The 19,113-nt window shown below is 45.3% G+C and overlaps 1 protein-coding gene and 1 non-coding gene across 8 annotated transcripts in view; one reads left to right on the plus strand and one right to left on the minus strand.

Moving 5' to 3' along the window:
• CDH4 (cadherin 4) overlaps positions 1 to 19,113 on the minus strand; it is an 803,867-nt gene that overhangs the window by 172,079 nt on the left and 612,675 nt on the right. The window lies entirely within an intron of this gene.
• TRNAV-CAC (transfer RNA valine (anticodon CAC)) lies at positions 13,096 to 13,167 on the plus strand. Its single transcript has one exon. It is a non-coding gene; the product is annotated as a tRNA-Val (tRNA).

Raw genomic sequence — 19,113 nt, forward strand, 5'->3', positions numbered from 1 at the left:
TCTTGCAAATTATTGGTTGTTATTTCTGCAGGTGCCGCATTGACATCTTTTAATGCCTGAGCAAGTTGTTTTTTGGCAACTGTTTTTAGAGCAGGAAGTCGAACCCTGGTGGTTGTTTGGTTCATGTGCTCAGTTATTTTTTGCTTTAGTTCTTGTTGCTTTTCTGTTAAACGGCATTTGGGTTTTTGAGGTGAAGGCAAAGGGGAGGTTGCCTGGTTTTGATTTTGAAACAGTTCAGCAACAGTGGCATCCTCTATTGCTGACACCTCCTCCACCTGCGCCTGAGCAACTTCTTCAGTTGGTGGTAATTCTTCTTCCATATCTTGAGCCTATGTTGCTCTTTGCAGTTCTTCCAGCTCAACTCCTGTGAATATTTTATTTCTTATTATGAATCTTCTCTGGTCTACTAGCCTTTGTTCTGTTATTTCTGTATCTGGATGCTTCTCTTTCCTAATTTGGTACATTCTTTTTAAATAACCTCTTCTAGTTGGACTAGACTTGTAATAGCAGATCATTATTTCCTTGTTGGCATTTTTCGTCTATTTTTTCCGGTTAAGCGACGTTTCTTCCAGTAACCTTACAGTTTCCAGCCCTGGTTGCTCAACTGAAGATCCTGAGTCCTGTTGCCCACTTGCCACCAGATGTCCAGGGACTATAGCACCTGGCGCGGTCCTTGTTGACTCGGGCGACAACCGATCCGGTATAGATTTATTAAAGTTACATCTCACCATATTGTTGATGGGAGAGGCACTCTTCATCTGGCTCCTCTGGTGAGACCTGTCCAGTATGGTTGGACCTCTGGCATAGCTCTCACCTTCCTCAGAGCACGCAAGCCCCACAACCATGCCAAGGTAGTGCCTTACTGGGGGTTGTTGTTGTTATTATTTCTTATTTACACAGCCAGACAGGTGTTATTGACTGGTTTGTTTTATCCAGACATCGAGTCCTTCCCAAGGACTTGGGATGGCTTAATTTTATTATCAATATTGTTATTGTTGTTGTTATAGATATCATCGCAGAATATAGACCGTTCCCAGTAAAGTTGCTTTTTGTCATTGGCTAATGGTGATTTCTGTGGCCCCTCTGGTGTTGTTGTTGTTGTTATCTTTTCAACAGAAAAGGTCTGTTGGAAAGTACTTTACTTAAAATTTAAAAAAAAGATTGTTCTCTATCCCCAAAGGAATCACAATCTAAAAAAATACACAATGTATTAATCAGAAACAGCTCCTGGAGGGATGCTGTGCTGAGGCTGGATAGGGACAGTTGCTCTCCCCTGTTAAATATAAAGGGAACCACTACTCTGAAAGGTGCCTCTTTATTTATTTATTAGATTTTTATATCAGATTGCTCTAGGTGGTTCACAAATATAAAAACAGATAAAACCAAAATGAATAACTCATTAAAACAAAATTAAAACCAGTTTAATATCATTTCAGTACTCACTAGGCCAGGCTAATAAAATATGTTTTTAGGGCTCCAAGAATGATAAAACTCTTAACCTCTAATATCCATAGTGGGTGCATTCCAAAGCCCAGGAACAGCTACAAAGAAGACCTGATCAACCCCATGTCACCGCCAGGCAAGCTGGCAGCAGCTGGATATGGACCTTGCTTGATGACCATAAAGTATGTTGGGGGTCATACTGAAGAAGGTGCTCTCCCAGATAACCTGGCCCTAAGCCGTTTAGGGTCTTGGAATGACCCCTCGAGTCTAGGTTTGTACCTGACATGCTAGTACGCAAGTAAGTAAATCCTATTACAGTCTTTGACCAGATGTAATATAACACAGTGGTAATACAAGGCTAGATGCCTGACGTGATAATTTTTACATTTATGAAAAAGTTTTTTCACAAGCACTATCATTCAAACATCCAAGCCCCACCTATCCTAAATCCCGAACTCGCATAACCCTAGGAGCGCTGCAAAGTGTGCTTTTTCGGAATGCATCCATCAGCTCTAAAGGATGTCAAGGAGGGGAAAGGTTTTAATCTGCAAAGCTGCACTTTCAAATGTCAAGTATCTCTGGCCTCTGTGAATGTTTCTCGCTCTCAACAGCAAAGGGTTAACAGACTAATTCTGTCTTTAAAATGCTAATAACTAACAATGGTCTGTGGATAAGTTAATTAGTGGAGCCAGCTTGTGTTTAATTATTTCACTTGACCTGGTGCAGCTTTATACAATAATCCCTTTAGAGAGGCAAATTGGGCCGTTGGAGAAATATGTGATTTAGCCAAAGAAAACTTTAAATCGTTTTGAGTCGTGCAGGTGCTTTTCTCTAACTTGAAATTGGAAGGGTACTCTGTTTTCCACTGTGATGCAAGCTCATAGGAGACAGAGGGGGAAAAGTAGATTTAAACTGCCAAGATTATGCTAAAACCTGGTGAGCCTTCCAGTCAAATACTTAACATTTTTTCCTTTATTCAGCTGGGATTTTACTTATTGAATAATGTAAAAAGCAACCAGCTGTAGACAAGGTGGTGGGATTTTTTTTTTAACAACTTGAAATAAGCGCAACATCCAGGCCTTGAAATGCACACAATGCACACAGAGAAATTCAGAAATATGAATAGTTGGAGGGACCATCTTTGGGATCCAATAACCACATATGTTTGGCTTGGCTTGTTCAATTGTAGAACAAGGTACACTGAACACACTGGGACTGCAACAGCAGAGTCTACAGTGTGTAGAACACCCTACAAAAATTAGGGGCCGATATCTGAATGCTGCACTTGTAAAGGACATTGTACTCGTGCAAGGCTGTTGCACGAACTAGTTGGGCCAGGTCTTGAGCTTGCAATCCAGACAACTGTTCAAGCACAAACATGTTTGTGGTTAAGCAACCTGTGGCAAGACTCTTATGTTTTGCAGGGAACTTTGGGCAGAAGCGCAGCTCCCAAAATCCCCCATAATTTGGTGCATCTGGAGAGGTCAGTTACCACCAGTATTTCTGGTGGCAACTTGGAACCGGGCCTTTTCTGTAACTTCTCCTGGCCTATGGAATGCACTCCTGGCAGATATCCGTAGTCTGGACTCATTGGTGGCCTTCAAGAGAACCCTAAAGACTTACTTGTTAGGCCTGGCCTTCCAAGGTTTTAAAGTTGTTTTTAAGTATTTCAATTGATTTTAAATTGTGTTAAAATTGTTTTTATACTGTTTTCAATCAATCAATCATCTTTATTATGGTCAAAGACCAACACAGGATATAGTACAGATACAATGAAATAAAACTCATTAAAATTATTATAAACCAGACAGATATGTGATAAAATGCTGTGAATCCATAGCTATAATTAGCCAATAAAATTAAAATTGTAATCATAATCATCATAATTATAACTCTAAAAACTGTGGGGTATTTAATAAAATAAGATACAGCAGGCTAAACCTAGGAGCTGTAAGGAGATTAATAAAGTAGAGATAAAACAGGGGTAAGTATACAACTATCTTTAAAAGTAGGGCATCTTAAAATATAAAATAGTTAAGATAACATATAGAAGCTAACATGTGAAGTAGAGGAGCAAATTAAAATTATGCCATCAAGTAAAATGATCAGTAGTTAAAAATCTGCTGTAGGGATATTGACTGGTGATCAGGACCCCACAGATCTTGCACGCTGCCCCGCAGAACCTAGCAGCATCGTATGTGAAAGTCCGATTGTCATCTGAGAGCAGCATCTTGGTGTAGACTTGACTAGAGTGACCAGGGTATTTGAGAAGCAGGGGAGATATGAGCTTGTCACGGTTGTCTTTATAAAAGGGACATGAGAGGAGCACATGCTCTATGGTTTCCACCTCCCCAGTGCCACAAGGACAAAGCCTTTCCATGAGTGGGATCCTCTTGTATTTGCCTTCCAGAACGGCGGAGGGAAGGGCATGACACCAGACAAGGGTGAACACCCTTCTATGGTTTTGATGTTTCCAGTTGTGCCAGATATGCAGAGGGGGAGACAATAAATCGATGACTATCCGGGGCCAGAAAGCCTGGCGCCTTACTTAAATCTGCCTGGCATTCCGTGTTCAAAATCTTCTGTTTGATGGCTGTTTTCGCCTTGACCCAGCCCATAGCAAGCAGAAGGGACTGGGAGAAGCCCAGATGCACCACTTTGCTCTAGACTGCCCGTTTCCAAGAGGATTGAAAGTTGTTCTGCAAGGTTAGTGGGGCCAGGCCCCACTCTTTTAAGGAGTATGTTTTAAATGGTGTCTGTTTTTATGTTATTTAAACGAGTTGTACACCGCCCAGAGCCTCAGAATGGGGTGGTTTATAAATGAAACAAACAAACAAACAAACAAACTACTAGGGATGTGCAAATCGATTCGTGTACAAATTGATTTGTACCTGAATCTAGCTGATTCGGGCGATTTGGAGATAGAACAAATCGCCCCTGTGGTCCATTGGCTAGATTTGGGTTCAAATTGAATCATGCCAGATTCGATTTGAATCTATTTGAGATTTGGATTCCTCCTATCAATTCCCCCAGATTCCCAGCTTTCATTAAAAAAAAAAAAAAAAAAGCTAAGCTCTAGCCCTTGTAGAAGTGGAGTTATGGAGCAAAATGTGTGGTCACTATTTTTCAAGTATTTAGATTCTTTGGTGTATAATAACTTTTCCTCAATGAATCCCTATGAGAATTACAAACCTTCACATCTTCTGTTCATTTTGACAGTCTTTGGACAGTGCAACTGTCAACTGCCATGTGCCAACTACACCCCCCTCCCACCTGCAAAGTGGGAGTGACCACACATGTTGCTCCATAACTCTGCTTCTACAAGGACTAGAGTTTAGCTTAAAAAAAAAAAGCTGAGGATCCATGTTAGGGTTAGGATAGGGTGACTTTGAATATCCAATATTTCCTATGGTGGAAATATACAAAATCAGTAAAAACCAAAGAAAAATCATTAAAAACCAACCAAGTGCCCCACTGCCTTGAAATTTGGGTGGCAGGTGGCAGCTATGGGGACCTACCCACCACCCAAAGTTGGTGCCCCTAGGACCTTTATAAGTGGTCTGAATCAACCAAATCCAAATTGAATCATATCAAATCCAAATCGAATCTGGGGTGATTTGGGGGGACAGATTCAGACGCAAAACAAAGCAGGGGTGATTTGATTTGGGCACAAATCAAATAAAAAAAATGATTTGTGCACATCTCTATAAACTATGTGTTCTTCTTGCACTAACACAGCTTTATTGCACTAGCAGAGCTTTGTTTGTATTGTATTTTATATTCTCTTTTCTTCTTTGTTATGATTTAATGTGTTATAAGTTTTTATTGTATGTTTTAATATTTTGTTATTAGCTGCCCAGAGAATAATTTGTTAAGGGGCAGCTAACAAATAAAGTTGTTTGTTGTTGTTGTTGTTGTTGTTGCATAAGCACAGAATTAGTCAGGGTATCAACCCAGATTGAGAGAGAGAGAGTCCATGTACATACAAATTGTATGTGCATAGGCTCTGTCCACAGGTTTTGTTGAACTCATGAAAATCATGAGCTTCAATGAAATCATGGAAATCAATCTTGCTTCCATGATCCTGATGCCCCACGCTACTAATACTATGGATATTTATATACTGTTCTTCAGCCAAAGTTATGTTTATCCTTAACACAACCCTGTAAGGTAGGTTAGGCTGAGAGGTAAGTGGCTGGCCCAGAGTCACCCAGTGAGCTTCATGGCTGAATGGAGATTGGAACTTGGGTCTCCCTGGTCCTAGTACAGCACTATGCCATGCTGGCACTCATTTTACAAGTCAACCTGGATACAGGACCTTCAGATGCATGGTACAGACAGGAGATGTACTTCTGTCCCTATGTTCATCATAAACATGTGAATGACTGTACTGGTGTACAGCTCAGAATCTGTCTACACTCATTGTACAAGCACTCAGCATAACGTGTAAATGGGTCTACTTTTTCTTGCCCAGTGTGAATAGAGGGCTTGTCAGAGTCTCTTTCTTTGGTGGTGGTGGTGAGGGGGGAGTGTTTGGCACTCCAGGGAGTGAGTAGACAGAGCCAGGTGGAAATTAGTTGAGTTGCTGGGCCCAGAAATCTCCATCACCATAGTTCACAGGTGATGATAAGGACACGTTTGAAACATATCCTTCTCATATCAAGGACAACTGCCCAAAGCCACCCACCTCCACCTAGGGTGGCCAGATGGAAAAGAGGACAGGGTTCTTGTACCTTTTAAAAGATGCACAGAAGAGGAAATTTCAACAGGTGCAGCTTGGCATGCGGGGGGGGGGGGGGTGAGGGGGACTGCACCTGTTGAAATGCCCTCCTCTGTGCATCTCTTAAAAGTTCTCTTTTTCATCTAGCCATTCTGCCAGAGGTGCACCTAGGTAATTTTGGAGCCTGGACCTAAAGGCCTTTGGAGCCCGCCCACCCCCCAACCTGCCCACACTGCAAGGTAAGCAGCATCCCTCTGCACGCACGCACGCACGCACACACACGCTGTGACACATGCAGTATTTTTAACACATGGCTTCTTGAGGGCACAATCAGCAACTGAACTCACAAGCATGTAAGAATATAGAACAGCTATATTTATGCAAATAGGCATTAGCAGAAACATTTCAACACGCAACTTAACAGATTCCCATCCCACTTATTTCTCTCCCCATCCCCCCCTCTGTCTCTAAAGCAGAAGCCATGCTCGGCGCCTGGTGCAGGTCACAGTCATGCTCGGCTGCCCAGTACAGTGCAGGCCAGTGGCGTGCCAACCACACCCACCGGGACAGACTAAAGTGGATTTGGGGGGCCCCCAGGGCGTGTGGAGGCCTCTTCACTCTACCATCAGAATTATACATGGGTGAGACAAGTTTATAAGTCCCTACTTCACCTACTGCACGAAATATTCATTTACGTTGAATATTTGAAAGCCCAAAAGCAGAATTGTTCTTAACACACTGTAGGACAATGACCAAATCTCATTCAGCAGCTGCAGAGAAATGCAAGGCTGGCTGGGCACAGCACACCCGGAGGCGGGGCTGCTGCCCAACAGGCCCCTTGCAAGTAGCAAGCACATGGGGGTTGTGACGTGTGGAGAAGGCTGTATGACTTCTGAGGATGTCCCCATCTCGGAGCCTCGTCCATCAGAAAGGTGGCTGATGATGACCATACTGCAGGACTGGCTTGCATTGTTAGCTTCTTCTGTTGCAGCATTTCAGCATTGTAAAGGTCCTTGGGGCAGATGACCTGTAGCCAGGAGTGTGTGTGTCCTGGGGCAGGCCTGGTCCCCTCTAAACTTTTCTCTGGCCCCTAAAGTTTTTATAAACAAATCTTTATATATATTCATCTGAGACGTACCCGTTGCTAATCTCGTGCGTGGCAGCTCTCATGAGAGTTCAGGAGCAGCTGCTGATAGTGATGGGGATGGCCAAGGAAAAGAAAATGGCGGCTGCTTCTGGACGGCCAAAGAAAACAGTGGCTGGACAGCTGCCAGGGAGAAGAAGCTGGTGGCCGGCCAGTCAGCTGGAAAGTGGTGGGTGGGCAGAAGAAGCTGGCAGCTGGCTGGCCAGAAAGCAGCAGGCAGGTAGGGAGAACAAGGAGCTGGCGACTGGTCGGCTGGCCAGAAAGTGGCAGGGGCGGGTAGGAGAAGAAGCCGGTGGCCGGCCGGCCAAAAAATGGCAGGGACGGGCAGGAAGAACGAGATGCTGGTGGCCGGCCAGCTGGCCAGAAAGTGGCAGGGGTGGGCAGGAGAAGAAACTGGAGGCTGGCCAGGCAGAAAGCAGCAGGGGTGGGCAGGAGGAGCAAGAAGCTGGTGTCCAGCTGGCCAGAAAGCAGAGGGAGCAATGGTGGGCGGGAGAAGCAGCCGGCGGTGGCGGGAGGGTGGGCAGGTGTGCGGGAGAAGCATAGGTGGGGTGGAACAGTAGCGGAGAGTGGCGGGCGGGGAAGCAGAGGCAGAAGCAGACAGTGACAGTGGCGGGGGAGAATGCAGGGGACAGCTGTGCCTGGTTCAGGTAGTAATTTTTATACTGCTATATTGTAATGTAATACAGAGCAACTAAAGTGGTAAAACCTGTCCCTCTATAATTTTTGGCACCCCACCCCAGCTTTTAGGCTCCTATGGTCCTGGATTGGAGGCTCCCATCATTCTCAGCCATGTGGCTGGGGATGATGGGAGTTGTAGTCCAACAACATCTAAGTACCCACTTTGGGATGGCCATTCAGCCTCTGTTTGAGAACCGCCAGCAAAGGAGAGCCCACTAAAGGAGAGTGTTCCCCTGCTGGACATCTCTTGGGAAATTCCTCCTAATATCTGTCCTCTTCCCACACATGCATTACCATAAGCAATTCAACAGAAAGCACATCATATATTTCCAGCCATATTAACCTGAGTTAATAAAAGAAACCCCATTTTGCTAATGAGAGGCACTTCTCTCATTGTGATGCCTTGCTGTTAAAGGTCATGCTTGCACATAATGGCAAAAGCAAACGGCATGTTAGAGGGATGCAATGAGGCAAGATTATTCCTACAAGCCTTGTAGTAATGACAGCTTCATACCAACAGTTAAATCTACTACTGGCTAAATTCAGCTTAGCGCTAATCAGCTGTTTCCTTTGACAGGAAATGTTGCTGCGGAAATGGGGATAATTTCCGAGTAGAATCATTTCAACAATTTGATTAGTCTAGTAATGATATTCAGGCATATTAACATGTACAATCTTTGTATTTATATTTTTATTGCAGAGGCCTGCGGAGTTAAAAGCTGGCAGGAATAATGCCATGGCAATAAATGCCATTTGTGGAGGTTTCAGTTCATTACATACAATGAATGCAGAACTTCACAAATCTCCAGGAAAGGAGCACCACAGACGGGCAACAAACCGGCTCGCAGGTCAGCTACTTGACAGTGGCAGAGGAAAGAAACTCCTTTAACAAGAAAGAAACCCTCACAGGCTGGAAACGCAAGTCCACTACATTAACTGAGAGCAAGAGCAGAGTTGTGGCAAAGTGGCTGAGTTGTAAACCAGCAGATGTGGAGTTTTATGCTGGCTTCAGCTAGGAACTCACCCCACTCTACATGGCCCTGGTCTTCCTTAATGGGGTAGATGGCAGCTTAAGGGGACAGGTAAAGGGTTAACCCCTCTCCCTCACCATGAGGGCCCCAATCCAATTTCCCACCCCCCCATGGCTGCATTTTCTTTTAGCAATTTAGGGACAAGAGCAGGAGTGTAGCCACCATAGTGCGAAAGGGTTCAAAGAACCCAGGCCACCAATGGCAGAAGCCGCCGAAGAAGCCCCCCCCCGGGGGGTCATCCCTGCAAAGGGGGCGTAGCCTTGAGATCCAAAGAGCCTGAGCGAGCCCTTCCCTTTCATTTCAGGCAGCACTTGCTGCCTGAAAGAGGAAGAGAAAGGGGAATAAATGCTTTTAGGCAGCAATGCTTTTCAGGCAAACGCTGCCTGAAAAAGACTGGCAAGCGCTCAGCACTCACGGTGGCTCGGACAGGGGTGGGTTCGTTTGGGGTGCAATGGACATCAGCAGAGGGGCCGCCGGGTGGGGCTGGATCCAGGCCACCGCCCAATTAGCTCCGTGTCTAGGCAAGAGATCCAGCTGTAGGTCTACAGCAGGGTTTCTTAACCTTGGGCTGCCAGATGTTGTTGGACTACAACTCCCACCATCCCCAGACATGGCCTCTGTGGCTGAGGACCAGTGCCTCTGAGTACCAGTGGCAGGGGAGTAATGGCAGGAGAGAGGGCACGCCCTCAACTCCTGTCTGTGGCTTCGAGCGGCATCTGGTGGGCCACTGTGCGAAACAGGATGCTGGACTAGATGGGCCTTGGGCCTGATCCAGCAGGGCTGTTCTTTTGTTCTAGGATGATGGGAGTTATAGTACAACAACATCTGGGGGCCCAAGGTTAAGAAACCCTAGTCTACAGCATCTCCTCTGGTTTGGCCTTCAGTGAAGCTACTCCAGGATCATACAGATGATCCCCTCTTCACATACACTCAGTGCATGGAGGAGGGCTTTGCTACCGAACGTCCTTTTATTTTTAGTCCTTTAAAATGTTTAAGTCATGGTAGAGAACATTTTTCCCTTCTCCCCTATTTTGTTTTGATTTTTCTGTTTTATTCAGGTGGGTACTCTCCCCCACCCACTATTTTTCTGGGTATACAAAATTCAAGTATTTGAATATAACATTCGAGAAAGAAATATTGCTACTAATTTTGAGGATGTCCCTGAGGGTGGTAGAGAGCCAGCCCTGATTGGGATCGATTGGCAATCCAATAATGTCAAGTGGGACCAGTACTGGATGTCAAGTGGCAGACCTCTGCAGACTATTCTAGATCAGGCATTCTCAACGTTGGGTCCTCAGATGTTATTGGACTTCACCTCCCATAATCCCCAGCCCCAGTGGCCTTTGGTTGGGGATTATGGGAGTAGAAGTCTAATAACATCTGGGGACCCAATGTTGAGAATCCCTGATCTAGATAACTTGAGGATGTTATATGAATACCAATATGACAAATTTTTATATACCACTTGTAGTGATTGTAAGGCTTAAGGGGAGGACTAGGCCTCACTTGGAGCAATTACTTGGTGGGTGGGGTTTCCCTAATAAGGTTAAAAGCTCAGGAGAGTAAAAGCAGAAGGGCCAATCCAAGGGCTGAGTAGACACTCAACCACCTACTAGAGAAGAGAAAGCTTTGCTCGGCTGGTTCATTCTGTCCCACCAGGAGGGCCCTGAGGAACCATCAGGCTGAGAGCTGCTGGGGAAATGGGAAGGCTGCAGCCTTCCTATTTCCCCAGTTAAAGTTGGAACCAAGTCAGCTAGATGCGTTAGGGACATTTATTTTTCTTTGTTGATTACTTGGAACCTGTGTTGCCCAAGTTAATGAAAACTCCTCTTACCATTGTTCTTATTGCAGACTTTGTCTTTACTTCTAATAATAAACCCTTGTTGTCGAAGTGTGCTATTTTTCATTTGAGTTTGCCCTAGTCACAGGACTAAGACTGCTCAGCCCCTTTTGGGAGGGTTTTGCCATTTTATACCTCCACCCCAGGAACCTTATATAGGCGCTTTCCAGATCAGACCCTGCAACGGGGTCACGGCGTATCTCTGAAGTGTGCGTCCACACTTCCTGTGTTGTGACACCGCAGTCCCTACACTGACAGCAGGGTGCTGTTCATATTCCCAATGCCTTGTTTCGAATTTAATCGCTGCGATATAGTGCTATAACGTTGTATATCCGGTGTAAAACTTGCCGGTTTTTTCAGGTTGTTAGTTTTCACGAGACTGCTCCCCCTGCTGGGCGCTTTGCTATTTACATTTTGAATGTGATTGGCCTGAACAGAAGCATTTTGCCGCTGTTGAGCGGCTAATCTTGAAAGTGCCATGGAGATTGGGTTTTCCCACAACAAAATAAAGCAGACGTTGGCAGCCTACTTTGAACCCCTTAGGTCAAGGATTCAACCCCAGTGAACTCCCACCTCCTCCTCTGGCTTGGGTAGGAGTCATGATACTACTTTTCAACAAAGGTTTCCCAAAGTGGTTTACATATAAATAAAGTAAGTAAGTAAATAAATAAATAAAACTAGCTGGCTTGGGCGCAGAGCATCTGCACCTCTAGCTCTCCCTCGTTCTTGGCCCCTCATTCTCATTCTCCCCCTCCTCTTCCCTCTTCCAATGTTTTTTCTCTCTGGCTGGCCAACTGTTCAGCTGCTTTTCCCGGCTGCCTGCCACTTCCTCCCTCATCCAGTTGCTGCCTCTTTCTCTCTCCCCTGGGCTGCCACCACTTTTGCTTTCTCCCCCACCGCCCACCGCCATTTTCTCTCCCTTCCGCCTGCCTGCCTGCCCACCCACCTGCCTGGCCATCCACTGGCCTGTCCATTGGCCTTATGTTGCCCACCTCCATCGCCTTCCTGTCCCCCTCCCCTCACTCGCAAACTCTCGTGAGAGCTGCCACGCATGGGATTAGCCATGGGTATGTCTTAGAGAATTATACATATAGATGGCTAAAATGGCTCCCTGTCCTCAAAGAGAGCACAATCAAAAAAAGAAATATAAGACAGACATCAGCAACAGCCACTGGAGGGATGCTGTGCTGGGAATGGATAGGGCCAGTTGTTTCCCCTCTGCTCAATAAAGAGAATCACCACTAAAAAGGTGCTTCTTTGCTCAGTTATAGGCCAAGGGTTCTCAAACCTGGGTCCCCAGAAGTTGTCGAATTACAATTCGCAACATCTCCAGCTATAGGGGGAATGTTCAGATTATGTTCCCACTTAGTACAAGAGCTGAATGTGTATGGAGAGGAAGCACAAGCTTCCAGAATATCTGAAGTGGCTCATCCATAGAGTTCTGACCCTTGAACCCTACTGATCATTGTGCTTACTGCATGGACCAAGTCACACATGATCATTCTTGCCCCCCACTCTCTGTGATAGCTCACTGCTGCTCCTTCATGATGGCAAACTATTTCCCCCACCAAAAGTGAATATGATAAAATCAAAAAAATACTCAAGGCAGCCTTGCGACATTGGTGTCGTCTGCCTTATAGCCATTTGTTCTCATTTGACAACAGACAACCTGTGCTCTGCAGGAAGCTGCTCATGTATAACTCATCACAAATCAAGGTCTTTCAGAACAAATTCTGCAACAGATGTTTCGGCATCTCTGCTAAAAGATGGGGCAAACATTTTGATGGGGGAAAGGTGGAAGGGAGGAAACAGAAGAAAACAGTGGAATAGGCTTCAAGTCACCACTCAGGATATTCTGCCCTCTTCTCTTCACATTACAAAGAAGGCATAAAACTGCCTGGGGCATGGAAAGAGTTTGCTTGCTGTGGTGGAAATCTTTAATAGATGAGTCAACTGAAATCAGTGGATACGGATACAATGAAATATTCTCAGAAAAGGCAGCATGGGATGGAAGTGGTAACTTCTTTGGCGAGCAATTCTGAGGTTCTCCAAACGCAGTCTGATTTCTCATGGGGAAATTCCAGGAGAGATGATGGAACTTGGTGGGATATACTTTTGTAAATGAAATGAAATGATCTAGCAATGGATTCCCATGAGCAAGAGGAGGAAAATGCACAATGGAAATTATCCGCACTGCAGTGAGCCCTGAGCCCCAATAAAACCTGAAGATGAAGGGGATGGGGCTGTAGCTCAGTGGAAGAGCATCTGCTTCACATGCAGAAGGTCCCAGGTTCAATCCCTGGCAGCATCTCCAGGTAGGGCTGGGAAAAATGCCCTGCCTGAAACCTTGGTCAGTATAGGAAATACTGAGCTAGGTAGACCAATAGTCTGACTCAATATAAGGCAACTTCCTATGTTTGTATGAAATGGCATCCAAGAAGTCTTGTTGGATTTTTAGAATTTCATTTTTAAAAAGAGAGTTCTGACTAGTTCCCCTACACCAGCTCCAAACTCCTACAATTAATCATATAGTTTGAATTTTCAAACACTTTGATATAGTGATATTGGTTCCATCTACCAATGAATGTGAAGATAGAAGATTCAGTGTGGCCATGTTCTCTACACCCCACAACATTTCATTCATGAATAAATAAGCTACTAGCTCAGCTGCTGGCAGGCTTTCTCTTTTATCTTTCACTTGGTGGAGAAACTGAGAGTCTAGGAATGCCACAGTTTCAGAGAGCGAGGTAGTGGTAATCACAGAGTTGGGGCTCATGTATTTTTAAAGCAGTATGTGCAGCACAGCTCCAGTAATTCTTGGAAGAATTATAACAGGGGGAAAAAACATCCAGATGAAGAGATTCCTGAGTCTGTGACTCTTAGGTTTTTAAGATGAGATGAATGTACTAGTAAAGGCTGCTTTTTAAAAGAAGATTCGGAAAAGTTAGTACCATTTCCACTACAAGCAACACGGAACGGAAATACTTATCTCAAATAAGCCCCAGTGACATATGAGATGTCTCAACATTCATAGGCTTGCCAGCAGTATGCGGAATAAGGCGGCCCATTTCTCTTCCTTCTCTTTCTTTTTCACCCCCCAACCTGCTTTTTTCCCCCTTGATGTGCTCAAAGTCCTCTTATATAAAATATTTAGTTCAAGCTCTCCAGAGGGCTAGATTGCCTTTGCTGTAGACTGGATGAAGCTTTGCGAGGTTGCTGAGAAAGATATCCTGCTGCAAGAGAGATCAGTGTAGCTCTATGCAAAAAAAGAAAAAAGAAAAAGGAAAGAAAAAAAGGGGGGTGGAGGTGGGGAAGCAACAACCCTCAATGATGCTTCCAAGATATCAGCCTTGGGACTTGGGCAGTGGTAGTGTTCCTCAAACCCATCAGGCACTCTCCGCCTCTCAGATGTGATAAAGTGATGGCAAAACCCATTTGGTGTTTCATCTACCCTTTAATTAGGGTAGCAGTTCAGATAATCATTTATTCTGCAAGTAATGTGCTGATGACTGTCTTACAGTGAGCTAAAGCGACTCATTTTCACAGCACGCAAGGCTAGGCATTGCCACCTCTGTGCACGTGTGTAGATGGCCATGGGATGCTCATTCTTTTGCTTTGTGTGCCACACACCTTCAGCACACAGATAGGTTTGCACACAGCACACAGACAGGGTAATACTGTCTTGGAATAGGATTAAGAAAAACTAGGCTCAAATTCCTATTCAAACAGGATACTCACTGGGTGACCTTGGGCTAGTCAATATCTCTCAGCTTAACCTACTTTGTAGGATAAAATGGAGAGGTCATGTATGCCCCTCAGAACTCCTTGAAAGCAGTGGTGGATGGTGAGGGCAGTGCAGGGTGTTGGTGTTGGTGGTGAAGTGTTAAAAGTACTTAAGAACAGCCCTGCTGGATCAGGCCCAAGGCCCATCTAGTCCAGCATCCTGTTTCACACAGTGGCCCACCAGATGGCGCTGGAAGCCTACAGGCAGGAGTTGAGGGCATGCCCTCTCTCCTGCTCTTACTCCCCTGCAACTGGTACTCACTCAGAGGCATCCTGCCTTTGAGGCTGGAAGTGGCCTATAGCCCTCCAACTAGTAGCTGTTGATAGACCCCTCCTCCATGAAGTTATCCATAAGAACCTCTCGCCGCCTTCCTGCACTGCCCTACCCAGCCGCCACTGCTTGAAAGGATGGGTGGGACAGAAATATAATAAACAAGTACTGGTCTAGATGGGCCAATGGCCTGCCTCAGGAGCCTCTGACAGACACAACATGTGCACATGTTTGTTTTGGAACTTTGCCATGCAAGAGGTAGAGAGCTTTGCTTCCCTTCAAAGGCAGAGTTCCCAACTGCAGGCAGAGTTCCCCACACAACACAACCGTACTGCCGTAGGCTCTTGTCCGACATTTTGACAAACGCATGTAGGTGATCCTGTTGCCACAATGGAGCTCCCCCACAGACATTCATTCTGTCTATTGAACGTCTGCAAGGGGCTAGTATAGAACTCCTCACTGAAATAAGTGCATGTCCTTCTCTGTTTGCTTGTAGGAAGAACCTACTAAACGTCCCTGTTTTCCCAGGATTTCAACTGAAATTTAAATGTTAATATGTTTTTACTTACCGAGACTTGTTTTTATGAATTTTCCACTGTTTTATATTGTTTTTATATTATGTTTTAACTTGTACACTGCCTGGAGGTGTCTATATCAAGTGATATAGAAATACGATAAATAATAAATAAATAAAAATTTTTAAGGGTGGGTCATTTGGTGGATGTCAGAGGCTGTTCCTGAATGGCACTGTTAATAGCTGCTATCATTGTCAAAGGCAGCTGCAACTGGGGAGCTGCAGTTCATGTTACCCCTGCCTGGGAGAGCTGGTCTTGTGGTAGCAAGCATGACTCATCCCCTTAGCTAAGCAGGGTCTGCCCTGGTTGCATATGAATGGGAGACTTGATGTGTGAGCACTGTAAGATATTCCGCTCAGGGGATGGAGCTGCTCTGGGAACAGCATCTAGGTTCCAAGTTCCCTCCCTGGCTTATCCAAGACAGGTCAGCGAGAGATTCCTGCCTTCAACCTTGGAGAAGCTGCTGCCAGTCTTTGTAGACAATACTGAGCTAGATGGACCTATGGTCTGACTCAGTATATGGCAGCTTCCTATGTTCCTCATGGCAGAGGCTCATGGGAAGGTGCAAGATTGCCTTATTCCCATTCCCCCTCCCATGTGTGAGTAAGTGAAGGAAGCTCAAGGCAGTATTTAGCCAAGGGAGACTAGAAAATGCATTGTTGTTGTTGTTGTTACTGTCAGTATTACTATTTTTTCTATGCCGCTCTTCAACAAAAAAGTACTCAACGTGGTTTATGCAGAAAAAGAATAACAAGGAGAAGATGGTTCCCTGTCCCTAAATCACTCTCAATCTAAACAGAAACATGAGCAACAGCCACTGGAAGAATGCTGTGCTGGGGTTGGGGATGGACAGTTGCTCTCCCCCTGCTTAAGATATAGAGAAGCACCACTTTCCAAGGTGCCCCTTTGCCCAGTTAGCAGAGGTAACTGGCAGAAGAGGCATCTTTGGATGCAGAGTTTGGGTCTCTGACGTAAGCTGCTGCTGGCTTTAGGAATGTGCAGCTATTTCCAACAGTTAGCCAATACTCAACTGGTACAAACGTTACAAAGACACAGTGGCCGCATTCACATGCAACGTGGAACCATGGGTGCAATGAACCCGCAGTTCTGCTCCCCCACTCTCCCATCTGAATTTGTACATACTGGAGAGCTCCCTCTCTGCAGTCAGCGAGACTGCAGAGGGGAGGGGGACCTGGCTCTGCAGGTTTTCCTCTTGATTGAAGGACAGTCTGGACAGCCAATCATGGTCAGAATTGAGGGAGGAGCTTCCTCCCTCAACTCCAGTTGAAGGGGACACAGCCTGCAGTTCCACATTCGGACATACTGCAGGCTGCCTCCAACCTCAGGTTGCGGCAACAAAACTCACTACAACCTGAGGGTTCAGAATGGAGTTCCAAATCTAAAACCTTGGGTTAATTGCTGTGCAAAACTCCAATTGCTCGCATTTACATGTAACGCCCGTGGAACCTCTGGCCCCTTCAACTGTGGTTCCACGTTATGTGAGAATGTGGGCCATACTGCAAATGGGGACATACTGCAGCAGCCCTACTCCCAAGGGACACCAGGATGCTCCCACTGCTCAGGGAGATGAGGCAACCAAGGTAGCAAAACAACATTTTCCTATGTCTGCAACAGTTCTCAAAAATCCCTATCCTCCTAATACGAGTCCCTCTGCTTTTTCATTTTCATATCTGTCCTCCCCTCATACTCTCTCCTGGTTATATATTTTCCTTGCTAATCCATATACTGCATGCTTCAGTCATTCCCTAACATTTCCCCTGTAATCTTCAAACATTCCTTAACAAGCCTCTTACCTCTCCCATGCCCTTTACATATTTCAGTGCAAGCATTTGATATTAACCTCTCCTTTAAACTTTAGCCTTTCAGTTCCAATGTACTTTTGAATCTTTGTATATTTAAATTCTTGGGGAGAGAAGAAAAAGCCCTATCATTTCTCCCCATTAGCTCAATGGGACGGACGGCTTTTTGTTCCATCTTTGGCATTTTTCACCCTTGCGCAAGCAAGGAGCTTAAATCAGTCTGTCGCAAAACCAGCTCCCTTTAATAATTTTTATGAAGTGCAGTCCAATTATCGTTATCTTCCTTGGGGATCCATTCAATTAAGCACAGCCATAATGAGTGAATGGACACAGAGCTTTGTAACTGTATTTACATCCCGATTAATGGGAACCAGGTAAGATAGCTTTAAAGCCACCAGTAGTTTATACATGGACACCCCCCCCCACCGCCATTTCTCGCTATCTCTAATGTCAGACACATTTAGAAAAAACCATGCAATTTTGGTGGCTAGCTTTTTCCCAGGATGAAAACAGATGTAATATTTAAGCAGAAGTCATACTAGGTGATTCGCTAGCAGTGTGAACCTGGCATTGCTCAGCTATGTTATTTGCAGTACAGGTGGGTCTTGTGTTCTATCAAGTCAGATGCTGGTTGGGTTGCCTGTCCCACCCCAACCCTTGGGCTTCAGATGGACGGACATTTTTGCAGCATGCTCAGGTCCAAACGAAATACTAATTCAATGTGTGGGTGAATCCTTCACTTAGGATTATATTGGCTGACGTGATGAGGAAAATTACTCAAAGTAGTCCCATTGAAATTACTTTGAGTAGTTTTCCTCATCATGTCAGCCACTCTTATTAATTATTTATATGCAGCTTTTCAACAGGGAAGTTTACAAAGAAAAAAGAATAATAGGAAGAGGATGGTTCCCTGTCCCCAAAGGGCTCACATTTGAAAAAAGAAACACAAGAGGGTCACCAACAACAGCCATGGAAGGGATGCTGTGCTGGGATTGTGTAGGGGCAGTTGCTCTTCCCCTGAAGAACCACCACTTCAAAAGGTGCCTCTGCCTAGTTTGAATGGATTTCCCAGATCCCTCACTTTGCTTTAACCAAAGGCAGTTGCGGGGCCCTAGATGTGGATGAAGACCACAGTGTGGGAGGAAGAGGGGTTAAAATCCTCCCCGCACTGTTTTCATCCTGATAACCAGCCCCTCAAGGGGGTCATATTGCAAATTCAGGGAATATTTTCCAGCAGCAAGTCAGCATGGGCAGGGGGAAGAGTTGAAAAGGTGCAGAAGAGGGCAACCAAGATGATCAGGGGCCTAGAGCACCTTTCTTATGAGGCAAGGCTACAACACCTGGGACTATTTAGTTTAGAAAAAGGATGACTGCAGGGAGACATGAGAGAGGTCTATAAAATCATGCATGGTGTGGAGAAAGTGGATAGAGAGAAATTATTCTCCCTCTTACATAACACTAGAACCAGGGATCATCCCATGAAATTGTTTACCAGGAAATTTAGGACCAACAAATGGAAGTCCTTGTGTGTTTCACACAATGCATAATCAACTTGTAGAATTCTTTGCCACAAGATGTGGTGACAGCCAACATCCTGGATGGCTTTAAGAAGGGTTTGGATAACTTCATGGAGGAGAGGTCTATCAACGGCTACTAGTCGGAGGGCTGTGGGCCACCTCCAGCCTCAAAGGCAGGATGCCTCTGAGTACCAGTTGCAGGGGAGTAATGGCAGGAGAGAGGGCATGCCCTCAACTCCTGCCTGTGGCTCCCAGCGGCATCTGGTGGGGCACTGTGTGAAGCAGGAGTCT

This window comes from Hemicordylus capensis, chromosome 4 (genome assembly GCF_027244095.1).
Source record: "Hemicordylus capensis ecotype Gifberg chromosome 4, rHemCap1.1.pri, whole genome shotgun sequence".
Classification (NCBI taxonomy): domain Eukaryota; kingdom Metazoa; phylum Chordata; class Lepidosauria; order Squamata; family Cordylidae; genus Hemicordylus; species Hemicordylus capensis.